We start from the raw sequence: 25721 nt of genomic DNA, 5'->3' as shown, positions 1-25721 counted from the left end.
GTTTAATAAGGATGAAAATTATGTAAATCCTATGCTATGGGCCTTCCTAGTCACCAGATCCCAACCAATTTAACCCTTATGGGTGATTTTTGTAGCGGTGTATTAAGTAACCATCATCATATCACAAGTTAAGTACAGTATATATATATATATATATATATATATATATATATATATATATATATATATATATATATATGGAATATAATTGTGGTGGCTCAAGAACTTACCTTAAAACCTGTTTCTTTTCATCACCCATAGGTCTGCTCAAGTCAACTGAAGTCAAGAAGCTTTTATTGTCATTTCAGCCATATATAGCTGACGCAGTACACTGTGAAATTAAACAACGTTTCTCCAGGACCCTGGTGCTACATAAAACAACACAGAGCAAAGGACTTAAAGTAAGTTGTCTTAGCCTCATTGTGTGCAACCTAGCGCAAACAGTACAATACATAACAAAACAGTACAAGACAGATACATAAAATAGCACAGACCATACATTCTGTATGATATACAGTACAATGTGCAAAAATTAGGGAACTGTAAGCAAAGAGGGTTCTTGTAAACATGTACACTTCTGTAATGGCAGCAGTTGGTGGCAGTTTGAAATGTGTGCAAAACAGCAATTGAGCTAATGTGCAAAAACAGCATGTAAAACAGTTATAATATGGGCTATGCTATATTTTATTTCTAAGAATGACCTAGCTAAAAGAACTCCTTTAGTCCTAAACTGAGTACGGTTCTCTGCGATTAACCTAAAGTCTTCTGACACTGATTGAACAGATGGAAATTATGCAATGGCAAGAATGTCATGGGTTTTGCTCCAGGTGGTTGTTAAACAGCCTAAAGAGGTTCCCAGTGAACACTGTGGTTTCATGGTGTTCCACGGTGTGAGGCCATAGAACTTAACCACACTATTTAAGACTGCTCATTCCTCAGAGTCTGCTCTCTGTCTCTCTCTCTCCCTCTCTCTCTCTCTCTCTCTCTCTCTCTCTCTCTCCCTATCACTGTCTCTCTCTCTGATGGCTTGCCCTTCGTCGTGTTCACTTTGGCTTCAAAGATCTACCCCACATGCATGCCTGGGGCTTGCTCTGTCTCACCCTCCCTGCTCTGATGCCTTCCGACTCCTCTGCATTCTCCTGTTTATGAATCTTTAATAGATGACAGATCTGTTTTATAAGCACACCAAGGGCTGGGCCTCCTCAGTGTCACTTTTGACATCGATGCCACGGGGGGAGTGACATTCGGGCTAATGTACCAAACCTCCTACTTTTACTATATTGCGATGTTTGGACTACAATTTAAATTTAAGGTGCAGAGTGAATTGGTGTCAAAGACGTGTAAGATTTAGCCTTGTATTTATTTACAGATAATTCTCAGGCAAACTCAGAACTCAGAACATCTTTGTGCCTTGCCTGTTTGTGTGTAAGTGCAGCCTTCATTATATATATGAAAATATCAGAAATATATAGAAATGTGTTCAACTTACACTTTCTATGTATTTTTTTTTTAAACTGCATTTCTCAGCTTTGGTTACTGTTTGTTTTGCATGTCTCATGTCCACCTCAGTTGTTCTCAGAATTCCAACTCCCATTAATATTTCAGAAGGGTGTGTGCATGATGCAATGCAATGGATTGGCATCTCATCCAGGATGTATTCCTGCTATGCGTACAATGTTTCTGGGAAAGGCTCCAGATCCACTTTTGATCCATTCCAGATCCTGACCAGGATAAAAGCAGTTATTGATGACAAATGAATAAATGAATGATGGAATGAGTTCATTCTCTGCATTGGTGTTGTTTGTGAAAGCATTAGTCAACTTCAGAAAAAGAAAGTGTTCTGTTACTCTGTACCTGGTTACAGAACCCAAACAATTTGGACTGGAGGAAAGGTTGCTAACACAAGCATTTAAGGAAAAATTTATTTAAAAAAATATATACTGACACTATAAACACACATCCATGTCATTTAAGGACATTTAATATGTTAAATTGTCATTTACTGACATTTATGTGTCATAGTAATGGAAATATATATGGTTTAATACATGTTATGATATTAGGAATACCATTAAAATTATTATTATCAGTTCAATCCATTGGAGAATGTGACATTATTCTTCATTCCTGACAGGAATTTTCTCCAACTCTGCAACAACTTTGATTTTCCTCCTTAACCTCGGCCAAAGGCGTCCAAGATAACAGACACATGTAAGGGTAAAGCAATTAGGAAAGTGTTAAACAAACTCTCTCCAGTTTGACTGAGTGCACTGTGGAAGCCTGAGCACATATGAGTGCACATCTCTGATGTGTTCACATAGCATAGTGACACCGAGTATAACAGCAGTGCCAGTTCACTGTACACCCTGTTCACTCATCTTTCTAGACTACTCTTAGACAGAGATCACGAGTTTCAGCAAAGCCAACAGCAATATGTCTCCTTCATGCTCTTAATCACTTTATTGTGAGATGAAGTGAACTTGACGGACCAGGCTATTGGAACACTGCCTCTGTAAGTTGCAGTTGGGTTGATGCCCCCTCGGGACCAAGTCAGGCCACTGACAGCTAATTGTTAATTGTTGGAGGGGCATCCTGGCAAAACGTTTGACGTGCCAACTCACATCCTGTAGAAGCATCCGTTTTGTGCTCTCTCTCTCTCTCTCTCTCTTACACACATGCTCTTGCTAACATCCAGTTTGTGTTTTTTTCCCACTTACTGTTCTTACACACATAGAGGTAAAATAACTTATAATAAGGCTGTATTTGCAGGATGTGTTTGTGTCATTTGTCTATTCAAGTTTTATTAAAACATGAGATCCCTACGCCTGATGTATTTTTAACGGTGTTAATGCATCTCTTGCATGTCACCCGCTGACAGCGCCACCATACTTGGTAGTCAGCCACCAGGGAAATTTACATGCATTTGAATTTGCACTGGCAAGGCCTGCCATCACCCCCTGACAGCCCATTTAACGGGTGATGAGTTAATCTGAGCGCGCCTCCGAGACTGCTGATCTCCTGCCTCACACCGCTGCACTGTGAAACAACAGGCCTGAGCATTAACTTCTGGAGAGAGACTCCTCCCATTGTTTAGAGTTTTAAAAAGTGATAGAGATCACAAAAAACTGGAACATATTTGGATTATATGCCATGACATAGTATGGTATTGATATAATCAGTCAAATGACATAAAAAGTCAAATATATTAGAAATTTTATTTATTTATTTATTTATTTATTTATTTATTTATTTATTTATTTATTTATTTATTTATTTATTTTATTGACAGACATATTCTAGCAAAGCCATTACTAAAATAATTTATTATTATTATTATTATTATTATTATTTATTTTTTAAATATATATATATATATATATTTAGGTTTTTATTTTTTAGTCAGTTGATTGTAAAGTGGCATTGGTACTTTTTTAGATGAAACTACATGGTGGCAAGTAGATGGTGCTGGTGCTAGCATTACATTCATTGTGCCCCCAACTTGTGGCCAGTGTTTTAGCATTATGCTGACCAGGATAAAGTGCTTATAGGTTGTGGGTTTGAGTCCCATCTCTGCCTTGTATGTGCAGAGTACTCTATTTTTCTCCACCAGTCCAAAGACATGCATTGCAGTTAGGTTAAATTGTCCATAGTGTGTGAATAGGTGTGTGAGTGTGGGTAATTGCCATGGAACCCATTAAGGGTGTCCTCACTTAGTGCCCAGCATCCCTGGCATAGGCTCCAGATTCATCTTGAACCTGTGTAGGAAAAGCGGTACAAGAAATGGATAAATTAAATAAATGGGTGGATGGATGATTCACGTACTTATCTATTTAAACTATTAAATTATCCATCAATTATTCATTATACAGTCTATTATTCTACTACTATGAATTATCTATCTGTCTGTCTGAAGGGGAAAAAAACAAAACAAAAATCTGTTTGTGTAATTAAACCGTTTTCTGCATTCTGTGAAATTGAATTAATCACTAGTGTCATTACCAGTTCCAATTATGCACAAGGAGGTCAGCTGGATCACAGATTTTAATTGAACCAGGTTATCTCTGGCATCATGTCAGAGGGCCTTATGGCCATATCTGTCAGATCTGAAACCAAAGACAGGAAAACAGATGTTGTTTTTTAATGATTCCCTTTCATTCTATATAACTACGGCAGAGTCTTTTCTCCTGAAGGCCACAGAAGCAACTCCAAAGTGCTGATCCAGAGTCAGGTTCAGGTTCAACTGAGAACTGATACACTATTTATTGCTCCATTTAATAATTAAAATAATGTTATAGCTGGCGTAACTTTATATTTACTTACAAATTAAATGATATTGATATGGCAATCCTCTGTGGATCAGATATGTGTCAACATCCTGAATATGTCACCCACAAACTACTGAGTCTACTGACTGCTGGATTTTGAGGGGACAAACCAGATTGAAAGTGGCATTCTTTAACACATTATCCATTCCCATGGCCCTGGGAGGCCAAATAAATGAATCAAGTTTCCTAAAGATCAGATGGCAACAGCAACAAGGAGACACTAATAGAGGGCAGGGGAGGGAAGAGAGAAAGGTTACATGAGTCTCTGTTTCATGTGCTGAGGACAACACGGAAGCAGACTTGTTTCAAAAGCTCAAGTTATGGTTAGATGTGAAATTTCCAGTTTTGATTTCTCCATCTATATATTTGATGTATGGAAGTATCTCATACTGAATACGGATCTTACGTCAACTTATTTTTTCTTTGTTGTGGCTAAAAGAGACAGGAAGCCCAAAATAACAGTGAAGCAGACAGACAGGAAAACAGGAAAACTGGATGCATAATGAGAATAGTGAGAAGAGGAAAAGACAGAATGAGGAGGAAAGGAGAAAGGTGATGAGTTTTGTCGGCGGCGTCTGGCCTATGTCCTGTAGCGTCTGGATTTGAGCAGCAAAGGTGTTGGGGAGACTGATTCCAGAGGGACTCTGTGACCCTGCAAATAGTCAGGGATCAAAGGTCAGAGTCAGCAAGGTCACTGCTGAGGTGTGGAGGTCATACACTTCCCTGACACAGCAAATAAGAAACATACCCCACCTCAATGAAGTCATGCAGAGAGATAGGGAGAAAGAGAACCTGATCTCACACAATATTCATTTGGGGGCCGTATGACAAGGATGTAAACTGTGGTGGAAATTTGTATAAATGGTGCTTGTACAAACAATGTCATTTCAGGAGACTCAATAAATAATCGAATGTCAAGCAGTAAATTGAAGGCGTGTATCTTTGTGGCTGTAAATTTGCAGTTTAAAGCAATAATTAAACAAAAAAAAAAACTAACAGCTTTCTTTCTTAGGACTATTAACATTCTACACCTTTTCAGAATTGTACTGCACAGAATTTACTGTAAACATTAATTTCTATTCAATTCAATTGAATTAATTTGTATAGCAATGGACGTTGTCTCAAGCAGCTTTACAGAAGTATAGAAACAGAATAAAAATGATAAATTTGCTAAATGCTAAATTTTTAAATGTTACTATTTCTTCCTAACATTAAAGTAAGTAATATGTCTTACAATTTATTTTATTTATTTATTTATTATTTAATTATGTTTACATTATCAACACACGGTCACAAATAGTATTCTGTCTATATATATCTGCCTTTTTACTATACTATATATAAAAATGTATATAGAGTACAGTATAATGTATCCTTCAGTTGAAGGGAATGAGCATGTGCTCTTAGCATGGAAATGCTGATTGTCCTACTGGGGAAGCCTTACAATTTCCATCAAAGAGCATTTTTCTATCAGACATGGTTTAAAGTAAAAAATTCATTTAACAAGCTCACTCACTCAGTCCCTCACAACACAGTCCCAGCTGTGGGAAATTTACCTTAGCCAATCCATCTACTAGGATGTTTTTTGGGAGTTGGGAAGAAACCAGAGATCCCTGAGGAAGCCAATGCATAGGGAGAATATGCAAATATAAGTTCCACACCGACAGTAACCTGAGCTCACGATCGTTAGCCACAGTGCTGCCTCTATAGAAACCTTGAAGAACACTGACCAAGCACTGACTGTATTTTCAGCCTTTAACACTCCGCTTACATCTGATGCAGTTTGTACACTTTTCTGACCATGAGCTTTAGCATCTTAAATGACACGAATGGTTTTGGCTCTATGTAATTCCATTTTCATTGAGCGGTAGACAAACGAACAAACAAACAAACAAATAAATAAATACATACAAGTTCAGTTGAATACCATGACACTTAAGCTATTTGATGTAATATATAGTCAAAAAAATAAAGTTTCACAGAACTCCATCTCTCAAAGTAACAGCAGAGATTGCATGAAGTAGAAAGTTTTATGTTTAAATACCCTTGTTGAAGTGTGGAAGTTGCCAAACTATATTCTGTTGTATAAAATGACCTTAAAGTAATAAAGAACCTTACCTTTCCTTAGTGTTTTATTTTATATTAATGCAATGTTTCCATTCTAAACAGCACAACAGTCCTACTTGTTTCCACTTGTTTAATTAATTGTTGTTTTTCTAATGATCATGTACGTGTTGCATTTGGGTGGGACTGCAGACTGCAGACTGCTGAGCTAAAGACTCCTGGGCTATGGGACAGGTTCTGTGATTGGTAGTATGTCAAACAGTTTCTCTAGATGAAAGTAGGCAGTTCATGACCACATTTCTTGATGAAACATACCAGACTGCCTAGTGAATGTTAAAAGGTTGCCCTTGCGAGACTATTGGCAAGCGTATGTATTATTGCTTGCAATGAGTTGGCACCCTGTCCAGGGTGTCCCCTGCCTTGTACTGTGAGTCCCCTATAAGATGTACAAAAAAAGATGGATTAATGTATGGATGCATTTATGGATGGATCATTACACTTTAATCATAGTTTGTGTATGCGTTCATTTATTCATTTGTTCGTTCATTTTATTTTCTGGTGGGAGTCATGGTGGCAGCATGCTAAGAAGGTTAGTCCAGACTTCTCTATCTCCTGCTTTTCCGGTGGAATCCTAACACCCTAATCTCACCAGCAGCTCTTGGGCCTGGCTTGGTGTTTCTTAAGAGCCGGGAAAGGGGTATCATCTTAAGAGATCGAAACAAATGTCTCCTCTCACTTCCAAAAAGTGGTTACTCTACACAAAGGTTTCCCAGATCGTCAAGCTTATCACCTTATAACAGAAAGCATGCCCAACAACACCATGGGTCAGGACAGTGTACACTTTAAATTGCTTGTATCTCCTTCCCTCCAAAGATCTATGTCAGTATGTCATTTGGAGAGTATTTATACTGTTTGTAGGAGTGTGATGTAGTTGCACTGCATGTGAATACTCACAGTACTCTATATATCCCTATATTTATGACAACAAAACTTGAACTTGAACTTTTGAAGTCTCATGGGAGGCAAAGACAGAGTGAGCGAGACAGTGCGAAAGAAAGGGCGAGAAGGAGAGAGAGGGAGAGTAATCCGGAGCGTCAGACAGAAAGACTTTGCTTTTGCTTCCTCACTGAGATATATCTCTTTCTGTGCTCAATATACACTACAGTGAGACACATAAAGGCTCGTTTTGTGAGGTTAACTAAACACAGACTCACCATTGCGTTTTTCAGCGCTTGTCAGCGTGCAGTGGCCAGGAACGGTGGCGAGTTCTTCTTCGATAAACGTCGGTGAGATGCCGGTTGGACAGAAAACCTCATGAGACGCAGCATTTCATCTTTCTAAAGTTAAAGTACAATTTGGTCCGCCTGCCTGCACACATATGTGTGTGCATATGTGTGTGTGTGTGTGTGTGTGTGTGTGTATGTGTGAGGAAGCTGTTGCAGAAGCGTTTAACACACCAGTGCCCCAGTGAGAGAGACAGGAGCATGAAAAGAAATCAATTAGGAGTAACAAGCAGCTCCAAAAAAAGCCCGACGCTCACAGGCCAGTGGAGAAGAAAAGCAGGAAGAGGAGATGGATGCTGAGGCTACATCATTCACCCTTCACAGTGATGCCTCACCCTGCCTACACACTTTAGATCTGCTCTGTGTTTCCACCAGCTGCTCTGTTTTCCACAGTAGGCTTTTTATTCTTTGCTGCTAAATTACTAGCGCTGATAAAATCCCACCATAAATGGCAGCTATTTGTGTAAGGTGAAATGATTTGAATAATTCATAGACCTTGTGGCTATGAGAAAACATGCTGTGAGTGTGCTTTCATTTAATCATTTTCCATTTCCATTGTTACAGGAAGTAAATAATATTTCTATGGATTTTCTATAGGGTATCAGATCCTCTTTGCCTGACTCTCTCTTACTATTTCTCCCTCATTCTCTCTCGCTTTCCCTGTCTCTCTTCTCTTGTCTCTTGAGCTGGGTTACATCTCCAGGCACTTGTTGAGGAGGAGCAGAGGTTCTGAACCAGCTGTTCTGGCCTACGTCCCACATGACACATCACAGCCAGTCTCTAAAAGATCTTTTCCCTTCTGGAGGGAAAGAGAGAGAGTGAGAGAGAGAAAGAAAAATCTGCTGTGCAGAATGAATGATGATGCGGCTGTAAGATGGGACACAGCAGCGGTGATATTCCAGTGAAAAGGTGGAGTATCTGATGCTGATATAGAAAAATAAACAATGACCTGGTGATTATTTTCATATAAAAATACATCCCAAAGTGCTTTATTCTTATCCCAACACACCAGTATGACAATAATTGTTGTTTTTAGTCCATTGTCATAATTTTAACTTGTAGTTACATATATTTAAATTAAAAAAAATGGATAAAGTGATATTGTCAAATATCCAAATTCACTTCCTGTTATCATTTACTTTATAGCAGCTATAAACTCATCACATCTCTCTCTCTCTCTCTCTCTCTCTCTCTCTCTGAGTTAATAAGGCAAAAACCTGGTCATGTTACTTGTGACTTTCTTATATTAAAAATTTAAAGCTTTACCTTGTGTTATAAAGCTTTGACTCTAGCAATGGCTTTCATAAATGTTCCCAAAAAAAAGGAGCAAAAAATCGCTATATACATAGATCTTCACCAATATGCCTGGCTATTGTTAATCGAGAACATTTTTTAAATCAATTTTTATTGCTGTACATTCTGTTTCTACCAGATTTGTTAGTTCAACAGCACTGTGATTTAATGTGACATGGTACGGCCAAAGGTAACTTATTTTGGAAGCAAAACTAACTGGACAGAGAGTCTGTAGCATTAATCCATAGTTATATGCTCATTTGTGTTGCACACAGCAAAGTATACAGCCTCGGCATTGCAATTCATATTTATTCATGTATATTACATATTTATTATGCATCTAAAATTCTGTTTGTGTAATATATATTCTAATGATGTAATAGGAAAAACCCTGAAGAATTAAAAATTAAAAACCTGAGTCAGCATTATTTAATTATGTGCATAAGTTCTGATAAAATTGTTTTGTCTTGTTGTTTGTTAATTTGAAGGAAATTAGAAAGCTTGGCATCTCTTAGTCAAAACAAGACCACTTACTCTGGAGAGAAAAAAAATGAGATAAAAGAGGATGTGATAGATGAGAGAGAGAGAGAGAGAGAGAGAGAGAGAGAGAGAGACTAAAGAAACACGGAGAGAAAGCAAGAGACAAGCAAAAAGAAGGAGTGAGAGAGAGTAAAAGAAACACTGACAGAAAGCAAGAGACAAGGAAAAAGAAGGAGAGAGACAGAGAGAGAGAGAGAGAGAGAGAGAGAGAGAGAATAAGCAGCTGAGTTGATTTGATGCGCAGGTGTCTGGAGAGCTGCAGTTGCCCCGAGGGCCGATGCTGGGGCGGTTTTCTGCCAAACCCCAGGGGTAGTTGCTGCTCTTCTCACTGCCATTAGCCCCTTCTCCAATGGAACTCATTACAGCTGATCAATATGGGCCAGTGCAGCCATGACTGGCGCTCAACCTCCTGCCCTTGTTCGTGGCCTGGAGAAATACACGCTTTCTATCTCTTTATTCTTTGTCCATCCCTCTGTCCTGTCCTTCATAGTCTCCTGCAGTCTCTTACAACCGCTCAGTTTCTGTCTCTTTTTCTTTATATGTTTTCTCATATTCCCTTCCATTCCTAGAAATTAACAACATTAATATTCAGATGGTGAAAACAAAAGATGAATGAATGGAGCTCATTGACTTCGAAGGGGTCCATACATGAATATACACATACGCCATCCTTACGTCCACTCATCTCACGAGAAAGAACCAGGGGGCTAGAGAGATGAAGACGGAGTGTGTGTGTGTGTGTGTGTGTGTGCATGAAAAAGAGGGAGGCTGAGAGTGATGAAAGTATATGGATATGTACAGCACAGTATGAATGTAAAATGACCATTTGTCACTCTGTATAATATAATCAATCTGGGAGATATTTCCTGGGCACAGGCAGCCAAACTCGGCATAATGAGGCTGATTTAATAGATAGATATTAAGTCCACTTGCCAGTAAATAATGCAGCAGTATAGGGAATAAAAGCTCTTGTCACGTTCAATAACGCAGAGAGCAATTTGATCACCAAAGCCAAGACAGATTGTGCCCAGTTACATTATGCACACATATCGTACATATGCACGCGTATACAACCTCATGAAAAATACAGATCTCCAGGCGTCTCTGCTATTGACTGGCAATCAAGTCTCAAAGCTCAGGGGGTATTCGGTGGAGCCTGGCTATTATGTGCTTTTTGTTAGGCTACAAGCATTTATTTATTTATTCATTTATTCACTTTCTGCTTGCCTCTTTGTCGCAGAAATTTACACATAACACATAAAGAATTACAGTACATATTGTGCATGTTCATGCACTGCTTGTGTGTGTGTACACCTAGCAAAAAAAATCTCTCTCTGTCACACACACACACATACAAACACACACACACACACACACACACACAGTGATGTGTGATTAAAAAAAAGCGTGACTGGGAGCAGGGCAAACAAATTGAATACAAGCATGGTAAATTAGACACATTAGACAAAGAGAATAAATGCAGCTCTAACGCTGGCTGTGTATTTGTAGTAGCTCTGACCCCGTCTCTGTAGGAGGCCAACACGTCCCATTCACGCACGCAGAAAGTTAAATCATTAAGATGTTGCTCATTAAGATGAGGCTGAAGAAGGATGGAGCAAGAGGCTCCCAGACGCTGGGAAACGACAGCGAGCATTCTTCCTTTAAGGGGAGTCTTTTAATCTCAGCAGAACAAAATGAGGAGCAGATCGTTTCCCAATTTATTTGCTTTTAAATTGGGGCTTTGGATAAAATCACAGAGAACAAAAAGGAGAGAGAGAGAGAGAGAGAGAGACAGGGAGCGGGTGAGAGAGAGAGGGAGAAGTGGGGAAAATGACCTCCTGTAGCAGTAGTTTGTTGCTGGAAGGTAAGTCCTGCTTATATTGAAGCAAAGTTCTGAAAATAAGCAAAGAACAGATTTATTGATTTTTGGTAGAGTCTGGGTGTAGAAAAGAGAAAGAATAAAGAAGTGCTCTTTGCCCGATATGTCCAAATGACATCCCATGGGAGCTGCTTAATGGTGGGGGAGGGGAGGGGGGGCAGGTGCCGCTCTCGTCTCGTGGATAGAAGTGCCCTAAGGCTAGGGCTAATGGCATTGGCTGAGCCTGCTATAAGAAGCTCTTTTCTAATAGCCAACTTTGTGTGTGCCAGAAGACAGACAGATATTGATTGGTCCAAATGCCCTTGAGTTGGCAACATCTGAAATGAAAATCCACCAGGCAAGCACAAACTTTCGGCAAGTTATGTTTCAGGAATGCATTGTGGAAAAAATGGAGGGGGGAGGACAGGGTGCGAAAGGGTGTTGCAGGAAAAAAAAATAAGGTCCTTTTCCTACCTTTTTTTCATGTCATTTTTTATAAACATATCTGTTTTTGTGTAGAGCAACAATTTTTCTCTCCCTTCCATGTCCCAGTAATAATCTCATTGGCATTTCAAATATTTTATTATTTTTTTTAATGCACATGAGTGAGTGAGTAAGTGTACTAGTGTACTGAGGCACTCTGTTTCTATTGACATGGTTCCTTGGCATGAAAACACAGAACGCCAAAATGAGACATCCAGGATGGGTTTTTTTTTTTCTTACAAATAAATCATAGACTCTTAACCTGAGACAGCAGATTCTGCATGTAAATTCACTAGACATAATTTTAGTGTGTATCAGGAATTACTCTTCCTGGAGTGCATGGCTGTCTAAATATAAGTGCAGACAATTTGAGCAGTCATGTTCCTCTAAATAACATCATGGCATGACCTAGCAGGTGCATGTGAATTTCTTGTATATTTACAAGAAAGTCACAAGGTTCTCTACAGTTTACTTTACTCTCAATAATCAAAAGCACTCAAGGTTTGATTAATTTAATCAGCTGATCAGTGAGTCGGGTGTGTACTATCCCACAGTGATGGCGTAACATTTTTACTTGTTATTTCTGCCGTGAACTAGAAGAGTAAGGTTCAGAAGCACGGATCTTTGGTTTGAGGATATTCTGTTTCCTAATGTAAGTAAATAATTAGGTTTTTGAAAAAAATGATCTGCATTTTTGGTGGGAACAGAGTCATGTTTGCCTCACACATCCAGGGTCTTCCCTGTGCTTTGGGGGCTTCCCCTGGGTACACTGGTTTCCTCCCCCCAGTCCCAAGACATGCATTGTAGGCAGACTGGAATCCAAAACCTGTCCATGGTGTGTGAATAGGGTTGTGTGTGTGTGTGTGTATATGATTGTGTTTTGCAGTGAACTGGCAATCTATGTAACATAAGCAGTACTAAAAATGGATGGCCATTAACAGCAACAGCTTTCCAATGACTAATTACGGTGGAATATGAATTTAATTCATTCTGGAGGTGAGTTCTTAAGGCGAAAATTTGTATTACCAAACAAATATTCCCATAACAAATCATGTAAATGCAGATAATCCATTCCAGCCACCCAAACATATTACCAGTATTATCAATAAGAATTAACTGTATGGCTGCTTACAAAGAACTGACCAAGTTCCATGTCAAGGGTCCTCACAGGAAGTCGTGCCACCAAGAACAGACCACCCATGTCACCAATCTGTCAACACAAAAATGCACAAAAAAATCACATCGATTTTGAACGCATGGCACTGTTCTATAAACATAATGATTACCAATGTGTCATCACCAAGAATCATTTCCATGAATCATCTTTGGAGTCAACTCTTAGTTATCAATGCCTAGAAATTTGATTTCATTTTATTTTTCTATTAGAATTGATTTCCCGCACTTTTAATGTGAACTGTTGTGTGAAGGAAGGAAATGATTAAGCACATATTGAGAAAAAAATAAATAGTATAACTACTTAGAAGCTATTTGAGTCAAATATTTTCTGAAATCTTAGATGACTCAAAACATTTTTGTAGTTTCACTCAATTCTGTTACCAGAATACATTCAACAGGAATATTCCAGAAGTCACATGTTAAACAGGAAGTTTTATCATCCTAGTAATATGTCCACAGCGGGAAGAAAAGTTCTCTCATTCATTTTTTTTTTTTCACCTTTTCCTTTTTCAATTATAATACGATACTGACTGATGAGGTCACTTTGAAAGTAGAACTCATTTAAATTGTTATTCCAGTTGAAAGTCGCTAAATTAATGAATTCAAATGCTAACTAATTAACAGAATGTCTCTAATATCCTCATGTCATTAGCATGAATGCTAGTTAACCATATTTTGTGTGTTTGCTAATTCTATGCTAGAAACCTTCGCCACGACTCATTTTAAAGCAAAATGATTAACAACAGAAAACGATGGTTGTAAGGGAGGTGTTAAACTTTATTCAGAATTCAGATTTTATGCACTGCAGGCAATTAAAATACTGACTCCATTCAGAAAACATTCTGGTGAACACTTATCGCATTAATGGGCAGTTGAAAGTATCTAATTTCTCAAACCCGACAACTTTAAACAATCCTCACAGAGACAAACAGAATCATCTCTCTAAATCAACAACACAGGTCATTCAGGACCACCGCACTGCCCCAGTCCAATGAGAAGGAACCCTCCTTCCTCTCTTGTTTTCAAGGAAATAAATGAAAAGTGGTCAAAGGCAGGATGAAAAGGCTAGAGTGTGGAAATGTGACAATATGACAAACAATAGATATGTTCTTCAAAATCCAGACAAAGCCACCAACCTCACGGTGAGTTCAACATTAATCCAAACTCCGCTCAAAACTCGATTTTTGTGGCTATTACTCTGCACCGGTGAAAAGCTATTTCCTGTGATTCATGTACATATGACATGGAAAGTTGTAAGAAAAATGACCTACTCACACTCTTTTTAGGGGCGGTCACTACCGTTTGTTTTCCCTCTGAATTGTACATCCATCTTACAACTAATACCAGCAAAGAAAATGTGAAATCACCAAGGGACAGGGATCTTTATAAGGTCACCATCTAATAGACCCTCAGCCTATGAATGGTGTCAATAATAGATGTTTGGACTAATATGTGGACTGATTGTCTGGATCAGTGGTGAACAATCCATAAAATTCCCAGCACTCTATTGTATAAGCAGCAGTCTGTGTCTATAGTCTCATTTAGATTTATTTTTTAATTGTTTGATTTACATCTATAGATTTCCAAGCGTAGGGCTTCCCACTCTGCAAAGGATCCTTAATGAAATATTGAGTTCAAAGACTCATGGACCACACAGGGAAAAAGTGTGTGTGTGTGTGTGTGTGTGTGTGGTAGAGTGGATTGAGAAAGTCCAAGGCAACACAAATCTTCAGCCAGAAAACCAGATTACTGCTAGTCAGATTAGCTACATGTACAGCCTGCACAGCCAAAAATACAATTTACTCTCAAAAGCACTGCTTACTTTAAAATCAAATCAGTAGCTCGGTGCCTTTTTGTGACAAATGCATACTTTAAAGACAATCCTGTTTCCTGAGGAAAGGGAATAAGAGGCACTCGTGTAACATATAGCTGCAATTTACACATCATTGCAGGAGTGTCACCGGGAAGTTAGCACCGATTTCCAGCCGATTGTCTTACTACAGTGTCAGCCCCTCGGACTGGGGTTATTTTTATCTGCACCAAGTGTCTCTGTGGCCCTAAAACCCTCGCCTTCGAGGGAGGTGAAAGGAGATTTTAAATGCAACTGTGTCACTCTCTCTTCCACAATCGCAGGCTTAAAATGAAGTGATGGGCTTTAACATGTAGTCCTGTCACTCACATGTTTTCCCAAGACTCTAAATGTCAGCATAGAGACATTATATATTATAAAATGGTCAGATCTGATTTATTTTTTATTTATATTTTATCTTATTTAAGGCGTTATTTATTTAATTTGACTAAGGAACAGACTTATTCTGATCAATTCTGTAGTGTAATTTTAAAGGAATATTGTCCTTATTGTTGCACTAATAGAAAAATAATTCACTGAATATTTGAATATTAAACAAATAATTAGAATTGTTATATTTACAGTAAATATTAATCCACCCCTAGTTATAGAGCAAAAAAAGTTTTCTTGTAATGCATTTATAATAATAATAATAATAATAATAATAATAATAATAATAATAATAATAATAATAATAATAATAATAATAATAATAATAAGTACAATAGTAAAATAAATAAATGTAAGTAGTAAAATAAATTTTTAAAAAATATATTATTAAACTGTACTTCTTGAAAGCATTTCAGTCTAGCGCAAAAAAAAAAATGGAAAAATAGGACACAGAGTTTTGCAGTCTTTGTGCCTTGTCAAGACAAGAAACAAAAAAAGCAGACAGGAAAGAGGAAAAGCGAGTATTCTCCTGATGATTGAGAGTAAAAATCCTTAAAATGGTAAAAGGCTGCAATACATCACTTAAATGTGGGCACGTTGAGCAGTTACCGAACTCTGATTTGGTTTGCACTAAGATGTTTTTGCACAAAGCCCGGGCCTTGGGGAGCTGAATTTTCCGCTCAGTCTCTTTTGACAACACTGAGAGCTGGAGTCGGCCTAAGCCACAGCAAGACCTCCTCATCTGGTATCGGTCATCAGCAGGTGAGGAAAGGGGGGAATCGTACTCTCGTTCAGCCTAATGTGCATATCTTCATGATTCTAGCGGCCGTGCACAGGCCCCTGTGTAACATCTCTTAAAAACCCCACTCCATTCTGAGTAAGAGAGAGGAGGGGGCAGCAGGGCAGAATAGAGTGTGGCTGGTGGGGGAGAACTTGGCTAAAGCACCCTGGGAATGTCGAGGGACTCCCAAACAGCATTTAGCACTTTACTGACCTTGAGCCTACCTTTTTTTTTCTGCAAATGTCCTGGTGGACCGAAGATTTTTTCCAGTCATTTTCATAGCATTTCTTCGGTCTCTAGAGATCCGAGTACTTGATTGACCAGCGGCTTTTAGACCACGTCCATGTCGAAGAGGAAAAAAATGTACAGTGTTTTGAGGAGACATATTTAAAAGTTCCAGAAAGAGACGTGGGTTCGACTTTGTGCAATCAAAATGGGATATTTCACAGCAGGCCTGAGATCTGAGCAGGAATCTCAGGAGATGGAACTAACAACATATAAAAGTTGCCAAAAGTAAATGTCTAGACACATTGAATATATCCTCTTATTGTTTTTGTTGTTGTATACAACATATACATATACACTTTCTCTCTAAATGAAAACTGAGTTATAATGCTCTGCTTTTATGTGTCTCATTTCTGTAAGATTTATTGTAAATGAAAGAAGCTGTATGAACATCACAAACCAGATATACACACCATAACAGGTTATTTTCTTAACAAATCACCGGCAAACCGTTAGGTAAGACGTACAAATGGTGTGGAAATGTAGTCAGCATAGTGGTCTAGTGTTTAGGGACAGACCTCCATTAAATATGAATGTGACAAAGTTTTATCATTTATATACGCTGCTCGGTAAGATGTGATGAAATTAGAAGAAATCGTGATAAAAGTTGAGCAAGCGTGTCCACACACACCGCACCCCTCTGAAGTGAGAACTGTTCATTATGATAGCTCTTTAAGCGATATCGCGCTCCAGTTCCGATTAGGATTAAATATGTTTTTGTGCTGGTGGAGGCTGTTGGGGGATTTCTCCGGCGCCGGGGTCTCCGAGCTCTCCGAGCAATAGGAGTAAATTAGTGTGCACCTGTTCTTGTGTTCTGATAATACCTCTCTCAGGGCTGGCGTTGGGAGTAAAATAAAAATAATAATAAATAAATAAGTAAATAAAAAAAGTACAGGAAAAAAGTGAATATTACAGCTTTGCAATAGCAAGGCAAAGATCCCTGTTGAGGTGGAAGAAGCATGGTTTTGTTTAGTGTAATATCTGTAGCAGTCTTCACCCTTCTGGATTTTACCCAGTGGATTTTATTTTCAACATTTCAACAGGAGTCTCTTTAAATATACAATATATTATGTTCCCAAAGTGCATATATATATATATATATATATATATATATATATATATATATATATTTTTTTTTTTTTTTTCCAGAGGTAATATTTGACTGAACATCATTATTACCTAAAAAGGAGCTCGATTAATTATAGTCATACGTAGTGTGCATGTTCCTGTGAAGTATTATGAAGGTATTAGATACACAAGGCAACTTACTGAGGTGAGGAAGCTTCACAGAAGGAGCTAATGCTTTTCAGCGTCACTTTCCGTGGTATTTTTATGACAAGTTCTCAGTACACCATGTGACTAAGTGCTACCTTGTAATTTACACATAATGTATAAGTAAATGTAAAAACGTACTGCTCATTAATCTGTTCTGATTTAGTGGCTTCATTCAGAGGTTCAGGCTAAAAGGCAAATCACAAGTTTTTATTAATGCACTTATTTTTACTACGTTATTTTTATTTCAAAATACTCACATAGCATCTTACTGTGTATACAGCTGCTGTTTTGCTGTAATGTTTCAAACTGTTTTCAGTAAAGGAGGTTGGTTAAGGAACATATGTTTATAACTGTTAAAAGTAAAGGATAACAGGAAATAAGTTGTTTTCCATAATATTAAACATAAATATAAATGAATCATGCTTTTAAAAAAATTATAAATGTTGGCGTAAGAAAAACGAAACCACTTCAGGGCATGTTGTGTTTGGAAAATATTCAATGTCAGGGTGGTGACAGTAAATCGGCGTTGTATAATACTTAACCTTATTTGCTAAAGTTTTTATACATTTTAAAAGAAAAACATTCAAAACTTAAAGACATAACGTCAAAAATGCTCAAAAATGTAATAAAGCTGGTAAAAGTTTGCATCTACCTCCAACAACTTTCCTATTCTTTTATCCTTCCCATACATATACGTATAAAGAAAGATATCTGCTAATATGAAGTCTACATGTTGAATAAACCAATCTGTAATCAAATGAATCACGTCAGATTAATATTAAATCTTGCCCTACCGCACAATCCTGCTCTCTCTGTGGTCAGTGTTAATGCGGCTGTTCCATAGAGAAATGCCTCACACGTGAATTGAGCTATTAGCATGAAAGGCTCTTCCTGGGAATCCGATTAAGAGTAATAGACTTGTGCTGTTAAAGCCTTTTAGCGTGTTCAGGGCGGCTCAAACCTTTTGTGCTATCAGCAGATAGTGAATATACATTTGTGTAAATAAATCTCACATCCTCTAGGGGATGACAACTTGCCCAGCCACTTATCAGGGAAAGGTTTGAATGCACACACACACACACACACACACAATTATATATATATATATATATATATATATATATATATATATATATATATATATATTTGTTTATAATATTTATAATATTTATTATATATATGTGTATATATATATATATATATATATATATATATATATATATATATATATATATATATACACATATACACACACAAACACATACATACACACACACAGCCAGTTAGCTCTGGTGGCTGGAGGGCTGATCTAGTGAATTGGCTGCAGTCTTTAAAGAGAACAAGGGGTCAAGTGACTGATGTCTTGACTTCAGATGAGCCATGCTCTCTGACCTGCTCAAGAACCATAAGCTTAGGACTCTTACACACACACACACACTCACACACATTCACTGTTGATACAGCATGCGTCCCATGTACACACTCCTACCCTCCCAAGATGACCTCCTCCTCCTCCTTCCCCTCACATTTTTTTGAGCAGAGCTGTCAGGATTAGGGCTGTAATTATTTCTAATCTATGCCTCGCCTGCCACAGGATAGTCTCGCCATATTTAAGAGCATTTCACACCTTTCAGATCACACCGCTTTAAGATGTGCATTAATCCCAGCTAAGGAACAAGGAAAAATGTCTCCCTATACGGGAAGGCCACAGAACATGAGCAGCTCCACAGTTATAGCACTGCGAACACTCTCTATTTCAGTCACATCATTGATTATCAATATTTCATTACGTTGTACACACAGCCCTGACCTCCACTCACCGTCCAGGCCTTTATGTCAGGGTCAACGTACACAGATCCAGAGAGCGAAGTGGGGACTATCACTCACCAGTGCATGAGGATTGATTTATTAAAGCATTCAGATGCAACACGGTTTTAACATCGCAAAGCAATGATCCGTTCCGTGATTATAATATAAGATCATTTGTATCCTTTAGTTATTGACACCAGAGACTCAAGGTACATAAGCAATGGTAAGCTTTTCTTGCTTCGTAGATTATTTAGCATGTACAGATAACAAGAACATTCAAGGTACCATTGATACAAACAAACAAACAAACAAACAAGTAAAAAAAGGTTATTTGAATGTTCACATTTTGGTTAAACATATTAAAAGAAAACAAAAAGTAAAAACGAAAGTCTTTTGAATGAGAGTTGAAGAGAACAACACGGATTAGAGCCCAGGCGCTAGCTATCAACTTGACTTCCTGTTACACAATGTGCTACATGAAAATCTTTGCTATTAAAGTTTATCATCATATTTTTGTTAGTTTCCCATAGTTCCTTGTATTACTGCATAAACCAACAAATGTTCTAACATTACACAATAAGCTAACTAAATAAGGGTAATTTACAGCATTTGGCAGACACCGTTATTCAGAGCAACTTACATTTATCTAATTTATACAACTGAGTGGTTGATAGTTAAGGACCTTGCTCAAGGGCCCAACGGTCACAGCAGCGGCAGCTTGGCAGCACTGGGATTTGAACTCACAACCTTCTGGTGAATAGCCCACCGTCTTAATCACTGAGCGACCACCCCCACTTTCAGTCTGCTATATGGAATGAAATTACACCGATCAGGCATAACATTATGAGCAGTGACAGGTGAAGTGAATAACACTGATGATCTCCTCATCATGGCACCTGTTAGTGGGTGGGATATATTAGGCAGCAAGTGAACATTTTGTCCTCAAAGGTGATGTGTTAGAAGCAGGAAAAATGGACAAGCGAGTTTGATGAAGGGCCAAATTGTGATGGCTAGACGACTGGATCAGAGCATCTCCAAAACTGCAGCTCTTGTGGGGTGTTCCCGGTCTGCAGTGGTCAGTATCTATCAAAAGTATCCTTTAAGTCCTGTAAGTTGCAAGGTGGGGACTCCATGGGGTATCAACTTTCAGGAGTTAAAGAATCTGCTGCTAACATCATGGTTCCAGGAACCACAGCACACCATTAGGGATCTAGTAGAGGTCCATGCCTCGATGGGTCAGGGCTATTTTGGCAGCCAAAGGGGGACCAACACAAAATTAGGCAGGTGATCATAATGTTACGCCTGATCAGTGTAAGGCCTATGTATCAGTATGGAATGTATAAGTATGAAATGTTAAGTGATAATGCTAAATTATTGTGTTTCTAATAATTCTGTACAATTACCATATTGCTAATACCGCTTGCATTGTTTTCTGCTGACATTCATTCAATGAGCCAGTTTTCCATTGTCAACATGACTCATCTTAAAATACACTAAAGTTAATGTTGCGTAAGTGTTAGAGTTGGTTATGTTGTGTGGTTATGTAGTGTAAATTATAAAGCTTTTGTGTGATTAGTTTATCATTGTGATCTATTAGTGGCTTGTTGGTGCTTTCAGATATTTCAGTGACACCACTATCGGCTGAGGGTATTGGCAAATGTTTCTCCAATCTACAGGTAAATATTCACTCATTTATTAAGATGTTTTTTTGAGTGTTTCAGGCAGCAAATGTTGTTAATAACCACTGTCCTAACACTTTAACATATTTCATAAAGAATTTGTATCCAGGTAAAGCCTGTGGTGGATTTAGAGCCACTCTGGATCTCAGGAACACTTGATGCAAGACAGGAGAATTTACTCCAGATGAGATGGTAGTCCATTGCATGGCACTATGCACACACGCATTCACACCTAGGGGAAATTTTGTGTAGCCAGTGTAGCTTATATTGTAGTTTTGGATAGAGATCATGAAGGAAGCTCACACAAACAGGATGACATTCATCTAAGCTCAAGATCGATTCAAGGATCCTGAAGCAGTGAGGCAGCAACTTTACCCACATCTACCTGCCAGTGTCCAGCTCTTCTTAACTATACAAAAATACTTATATATCTAGCACCATAAACTCCTACTTTTTTGTTTAGCTGCATGCGTCTGTGTATATTTTGGGTTTATCTCCAGAGCTCATAAAACATGTTCATTAGCAAATTGCCATCAGTTTGGAAGCAGTTCAGCAATCGACTCTTTCTTCTGCATGGCAGAACAGCAGGACACACTTTTCTTCTTTTCATTCACAAAATAAAAAAATATGAAATACTGCTGTGACATGGTTGGATCAGGGAATGTGATGAAAAAAAAAGAGTGTGTGCACCCAGCAGGTCAGGAGATGAAACGGTCTGGTAATGACTTCCCAAATCTTAGCATGTCATCCCTCATCAGAACTTTCTAGTCATCCGGTTTATTTGAGTCGATCGTCTGTGGAAGATAGTTACAGGGGCCCCTGACTGCTACCACCCCCCTTATTGACATTAGGACACACGTACACACACTCAGAACTTTCAGGCACACACATGGGTTCTCTCAATGGGGTATTTTAACAGTCATATGATGAGAGATGATTATGCTAGCCTCTAATTAAGGATTGTAGTCGGTGGTATATCTTACACTGAAGCCCAGCTGGTATAAAAAAAAAGGGTCTGGAAGAAATCCATCCCTTCCCCTCCCTATTACCCACAAGCCACCTTGCCACCCGTGTTGCCCACCGCCCTAGTCTTAGGCCTTTCACTAGGTCCCATTTTATTCCTTTTCTAAACTCCTCTCACCCGGCGCATACCTGGGTGCCCCACGTGGCTGCTTTTGATCAGCTTGGACCTTGCAAGATAATCAAAAGGGGCATGTGGGGCATCCGGGGTGCATAGGGCAAGGAAAGATGTTTAGGGAGGGGTTGAAGGGTAGACATGATGTGGGAGGTGGGGACTCCCCTGTGAGACACTCTTCTGATGATCTCGGTCGGAGTGGCATGTGACAGCATGGTGTCCACAGCCTCCGCTGGAATCAGAGGCCCGGCATGCTGACAGGAGAGAGAATAACAAGCGCCAGTCTAATCAGAGTGATGAGAAGGGAAGGGAAAAGAAGGGAAGGGAAGGGAAGGGAAGGGAAGGGAAGGGAAGGGAAGGGAAGGGCTCAAAGAGAAATGGAACACACACTCTTACAGGATTAGACTGACAGCCAGAGACACTATGTGTGATGCCTGCCGATCAAGTAAGAGTAAAGTTTTGTGGCCATCTGTGTATAAATGCTGACTCCCACAGGTAGAAAATTCAGAGTCAGACCTGTGTGTGTGTGAGTGTGTGTGTGAGTGTGTGTGTGTGTGTGTGTGTGTGTGTGAATCCACTATTTATGATCTGTGGGTGCCCTTGACTTAATGTTTGCTCTTTAAAGGGTCTGAGGTTAAACCATCCCTGCAACCCATTTCCCTGGGCAGTTGGACACAAAGATTACTTCACTAGCATACAAGTGGCTTCTGTTCCTTGAAATTCTTGGGGTGCTGGATATTGGTAGTATGACACCGCCAAAAAAATGTCTGCTTTTACATGGGCATCCCTGTTAAATCAATATTGCACTTAAACAAATTCAATTTAGAAAAATGTGCAAAATGTTGACCTTCCTGTAAATGTAGTCAATCAGTCAAGGCATGTCAGGTGTGTGAAGTTTGCCTTCAGGCTTCTGGCTCGGCCATAAGTGAGTAACACTTATATCTACCAGTTTATCATCATGTCTAAGGAATACCACACTCGCCGTATTCATTCACTATCAGTAACTGCTTTATCTTGATAAAACTCGGGGTGGTACAGGAGTTAGAATTTTTTGTTTGTGCCTGTCGGTGATATTTTCTAATGTAGCTTAATTTTTCAAAATATAAATAAACTAGCAAATAAACCACAGTGACCCTGGCCATCTAGTTATTAAGGATCGCTACGCAGTTATGTTAATGTAGCTTGAACATGTTTTTAAATTCTCTCTTCTCCACAACATGGTGGTCTCATATCTGCAGTTCAGACAGTTTGGTGAATTATTTAACCCAGATTGAATCAGCCAGAAAATACTTTCTCAAAGCAGAGAGAGAGAGAGAGAGAGAGTCTTCTTCATCTTCTAGTCTATGGTATTAGTGCTATATAGTATGTTGTGCAATTTGCAATTTTTGTAGCCTCTCATGATTCAAGATAAAGAAAAAGCTAGAGGGATTGATTAAGGTTAAATCTTTATTACAGTTCACATAATGTAAGCAGTATTTTACAAATAGCTTTTTATTATGGAGTCTGTTGAATGTATTGTTCAATACACAGATGTATCAAATGGAGAGCCTCATATTGAACGATACATACAGATCACCTTTTGCCTGATTGACTAGGTTTGCAGTAAGGGATAAACTGTGTACAGTGAGCCTAGCAGCTGATAGATTTTAGTGAGTATTTTCTGTTCCCTGTGTGAATCTACCTTTGTACAGAGAAGTCTCCTTGAGGTCTAGGACTCCAGCATTGTCTCCCAGGTGGAGAGAGCTCAGGTCGGGAGGATGTGGAGGATCATCCAGGAGAAAGATCCCTCAGAGACGGACAGAGCTCCTGCATGATGTTGGGCCTGAGCTGTCCCTGAGAACATGGCTGCCATACCTCCCACAGCTGCTGTAATGAGTTTTATCAGCAGCTTAAGCTCCCCAGCCGGGCTCTCCAGCAGGTGATGAGGGCAGGGAGAGCTCAGAGCTCAGCAGCCTCGCATGCTACGGTACTGAACAGAGAGGAAAAGCTGCGCATCCAAACCAGGAGTGTGTCACCTGAGAGAGATGGTTCTGAACTCCTCAAACGCCTCACATCAATCCTCAGAGTACTTTACTTTCTGTCTTGCTGTGAGGTCTTTTTCTACCTTCCACTTCCTCCTGTGGGTGTTTATAAATCAGTATTTGAACCCATGAAATGTATTCACTTTGGATGACGGCTTGAGTGATTTTTATCTTCACAGCTCCACAATGTTGAAGTCTTCAGTCTGATTGGTCAGAAGCTGTTGACTCGTTTTCTATACATTTATATAAAATTCCAAATTGTCCACCTACACAGTATGTTCCATCTAAACAGATAAAGCATTTCGCGGCGTTCGTATGTTGAAGTTTTTAGTGAAGATACCTTTTTAGCATTACTGGAGGGAGTCTCCAATGCTAGCAGTCAGAGTTTTTGAGTTAAACAGAGTTGAAGCTGTAAAGTTTTCTTTTGCTATAATGTAAGTTATAACAGGAATTCACTGTAAAAAAATAAATAAATAAAAATAAACAAATAATATGAACATGTCATTGCTCAAAATGTAAAAATGTTATCATGAATCATTATGATTAATGTCATTAAACATTATGATTAATATCATAAGAGGAACAAAACACTTGAGGACATGAGCTTATTGGAAACTGATCAACTTCAGACCATTACATCACCCTGCTGATTATTTTTTCTTTAATTGTATGATATGTTGTGTTTTCTTTTTTATATAACCTCCATTAGTTCATCAAATTTAGGAAATTTTATTTTATTTTATTTTATTTTATTTTATTTTATTTTATTTTATTTTATTTTATTTTATTTTATTTTATTTTATTTTATTTATTTATTTATTTATTTATTTATTTATTTATGCTTTTTTTTGTTTTGTTTTGTTTTAATCAGTTGGTATCCAGTTGGTCCTGGTTAATTTATTCCTAACACAAATCATTATACTACAGTAATTTTTTCTCTCTATCGTTTCAGAATTTGAATATTTGACCCTATATTATATATATTTGAACAGTAGTTAGTGTGCAAAATCATCTCTTTGTCTTATAAAATATGTGCATTTTTTATTGACGTGATTACATTTGTAAATTCTCATTCTGTATCATGTCACCTGTAGGAAAATCGACAAATATTAAATCCAACTTAGATGAGCAGAAAAGCAATCTTTGATGAAGCTTTAGCAGCTGTGTGAGCCCAAATTTCAAAAGGAACTACAATTACATCACTTCCTGTGAGCTATTTTTTTTTTAAAACCATTTCCTGAACAACGCTTTGCATTTTCTAAGATTCCTTCTGTAGACTTTAATGCAAATTGTGAAATACAAAAATTATAAATTATTATTTAAAATGATAAAGATGATGAAATACCAGGTTACATTTTGCTTGCATTGATTCCATTACATTTAGCATATCTATATCTATTTTTTCTTTTTCACTGTTTTCCTCTCTTCCCACCTAAAGTCTCCTTCTCCTTTACTCCATCTCCTTCCCCCTCTCT

At 38.3% G+C, this 25721-nt stretch overlaps 1 long non-coding RNA gene across 1 annotated transcript; it reads left to right on the top strand.

Moving 5' to 3' along the window:
* Positions 1-277: 277 nt before the first annotated feature.
* On the top strand, positions 278-21239 carry LOC131363172 (uncharacterized). Its single transcript, XR_009206285.1, has 3 exons — positions 278-401; positions 21029-21087; positions 21187-21239. It is a non-coding gene; the product is annotated as an uncharacterized LOC131363172 (long non-coding RNA).
* The last annotated feature ends 4482 nt before the right edge of the window (positions 21240-25721 follow it).

The sequence above is a fragment of the Hemibagrus wyckioides genome, linkage group LG13 (assembly GCF_019097595.1).
Source record: "Hemibagrus wyckioides isolate EC202008001 linkage group LG13, SWU_Hwy_1.0, whole genome shotgun sequence".
Taxonomy (NCBI): Eukaryota; Metazoa; Chordata; class Actinopteri; order Siluriformes; family Bagridae; genus Hemibagrus; species Hemibagrus wyckioides.
Note: the sequence above shows the minus strand (reverse complement) of the source record. Positions and strands in the feature narration are given on the sequence as shown.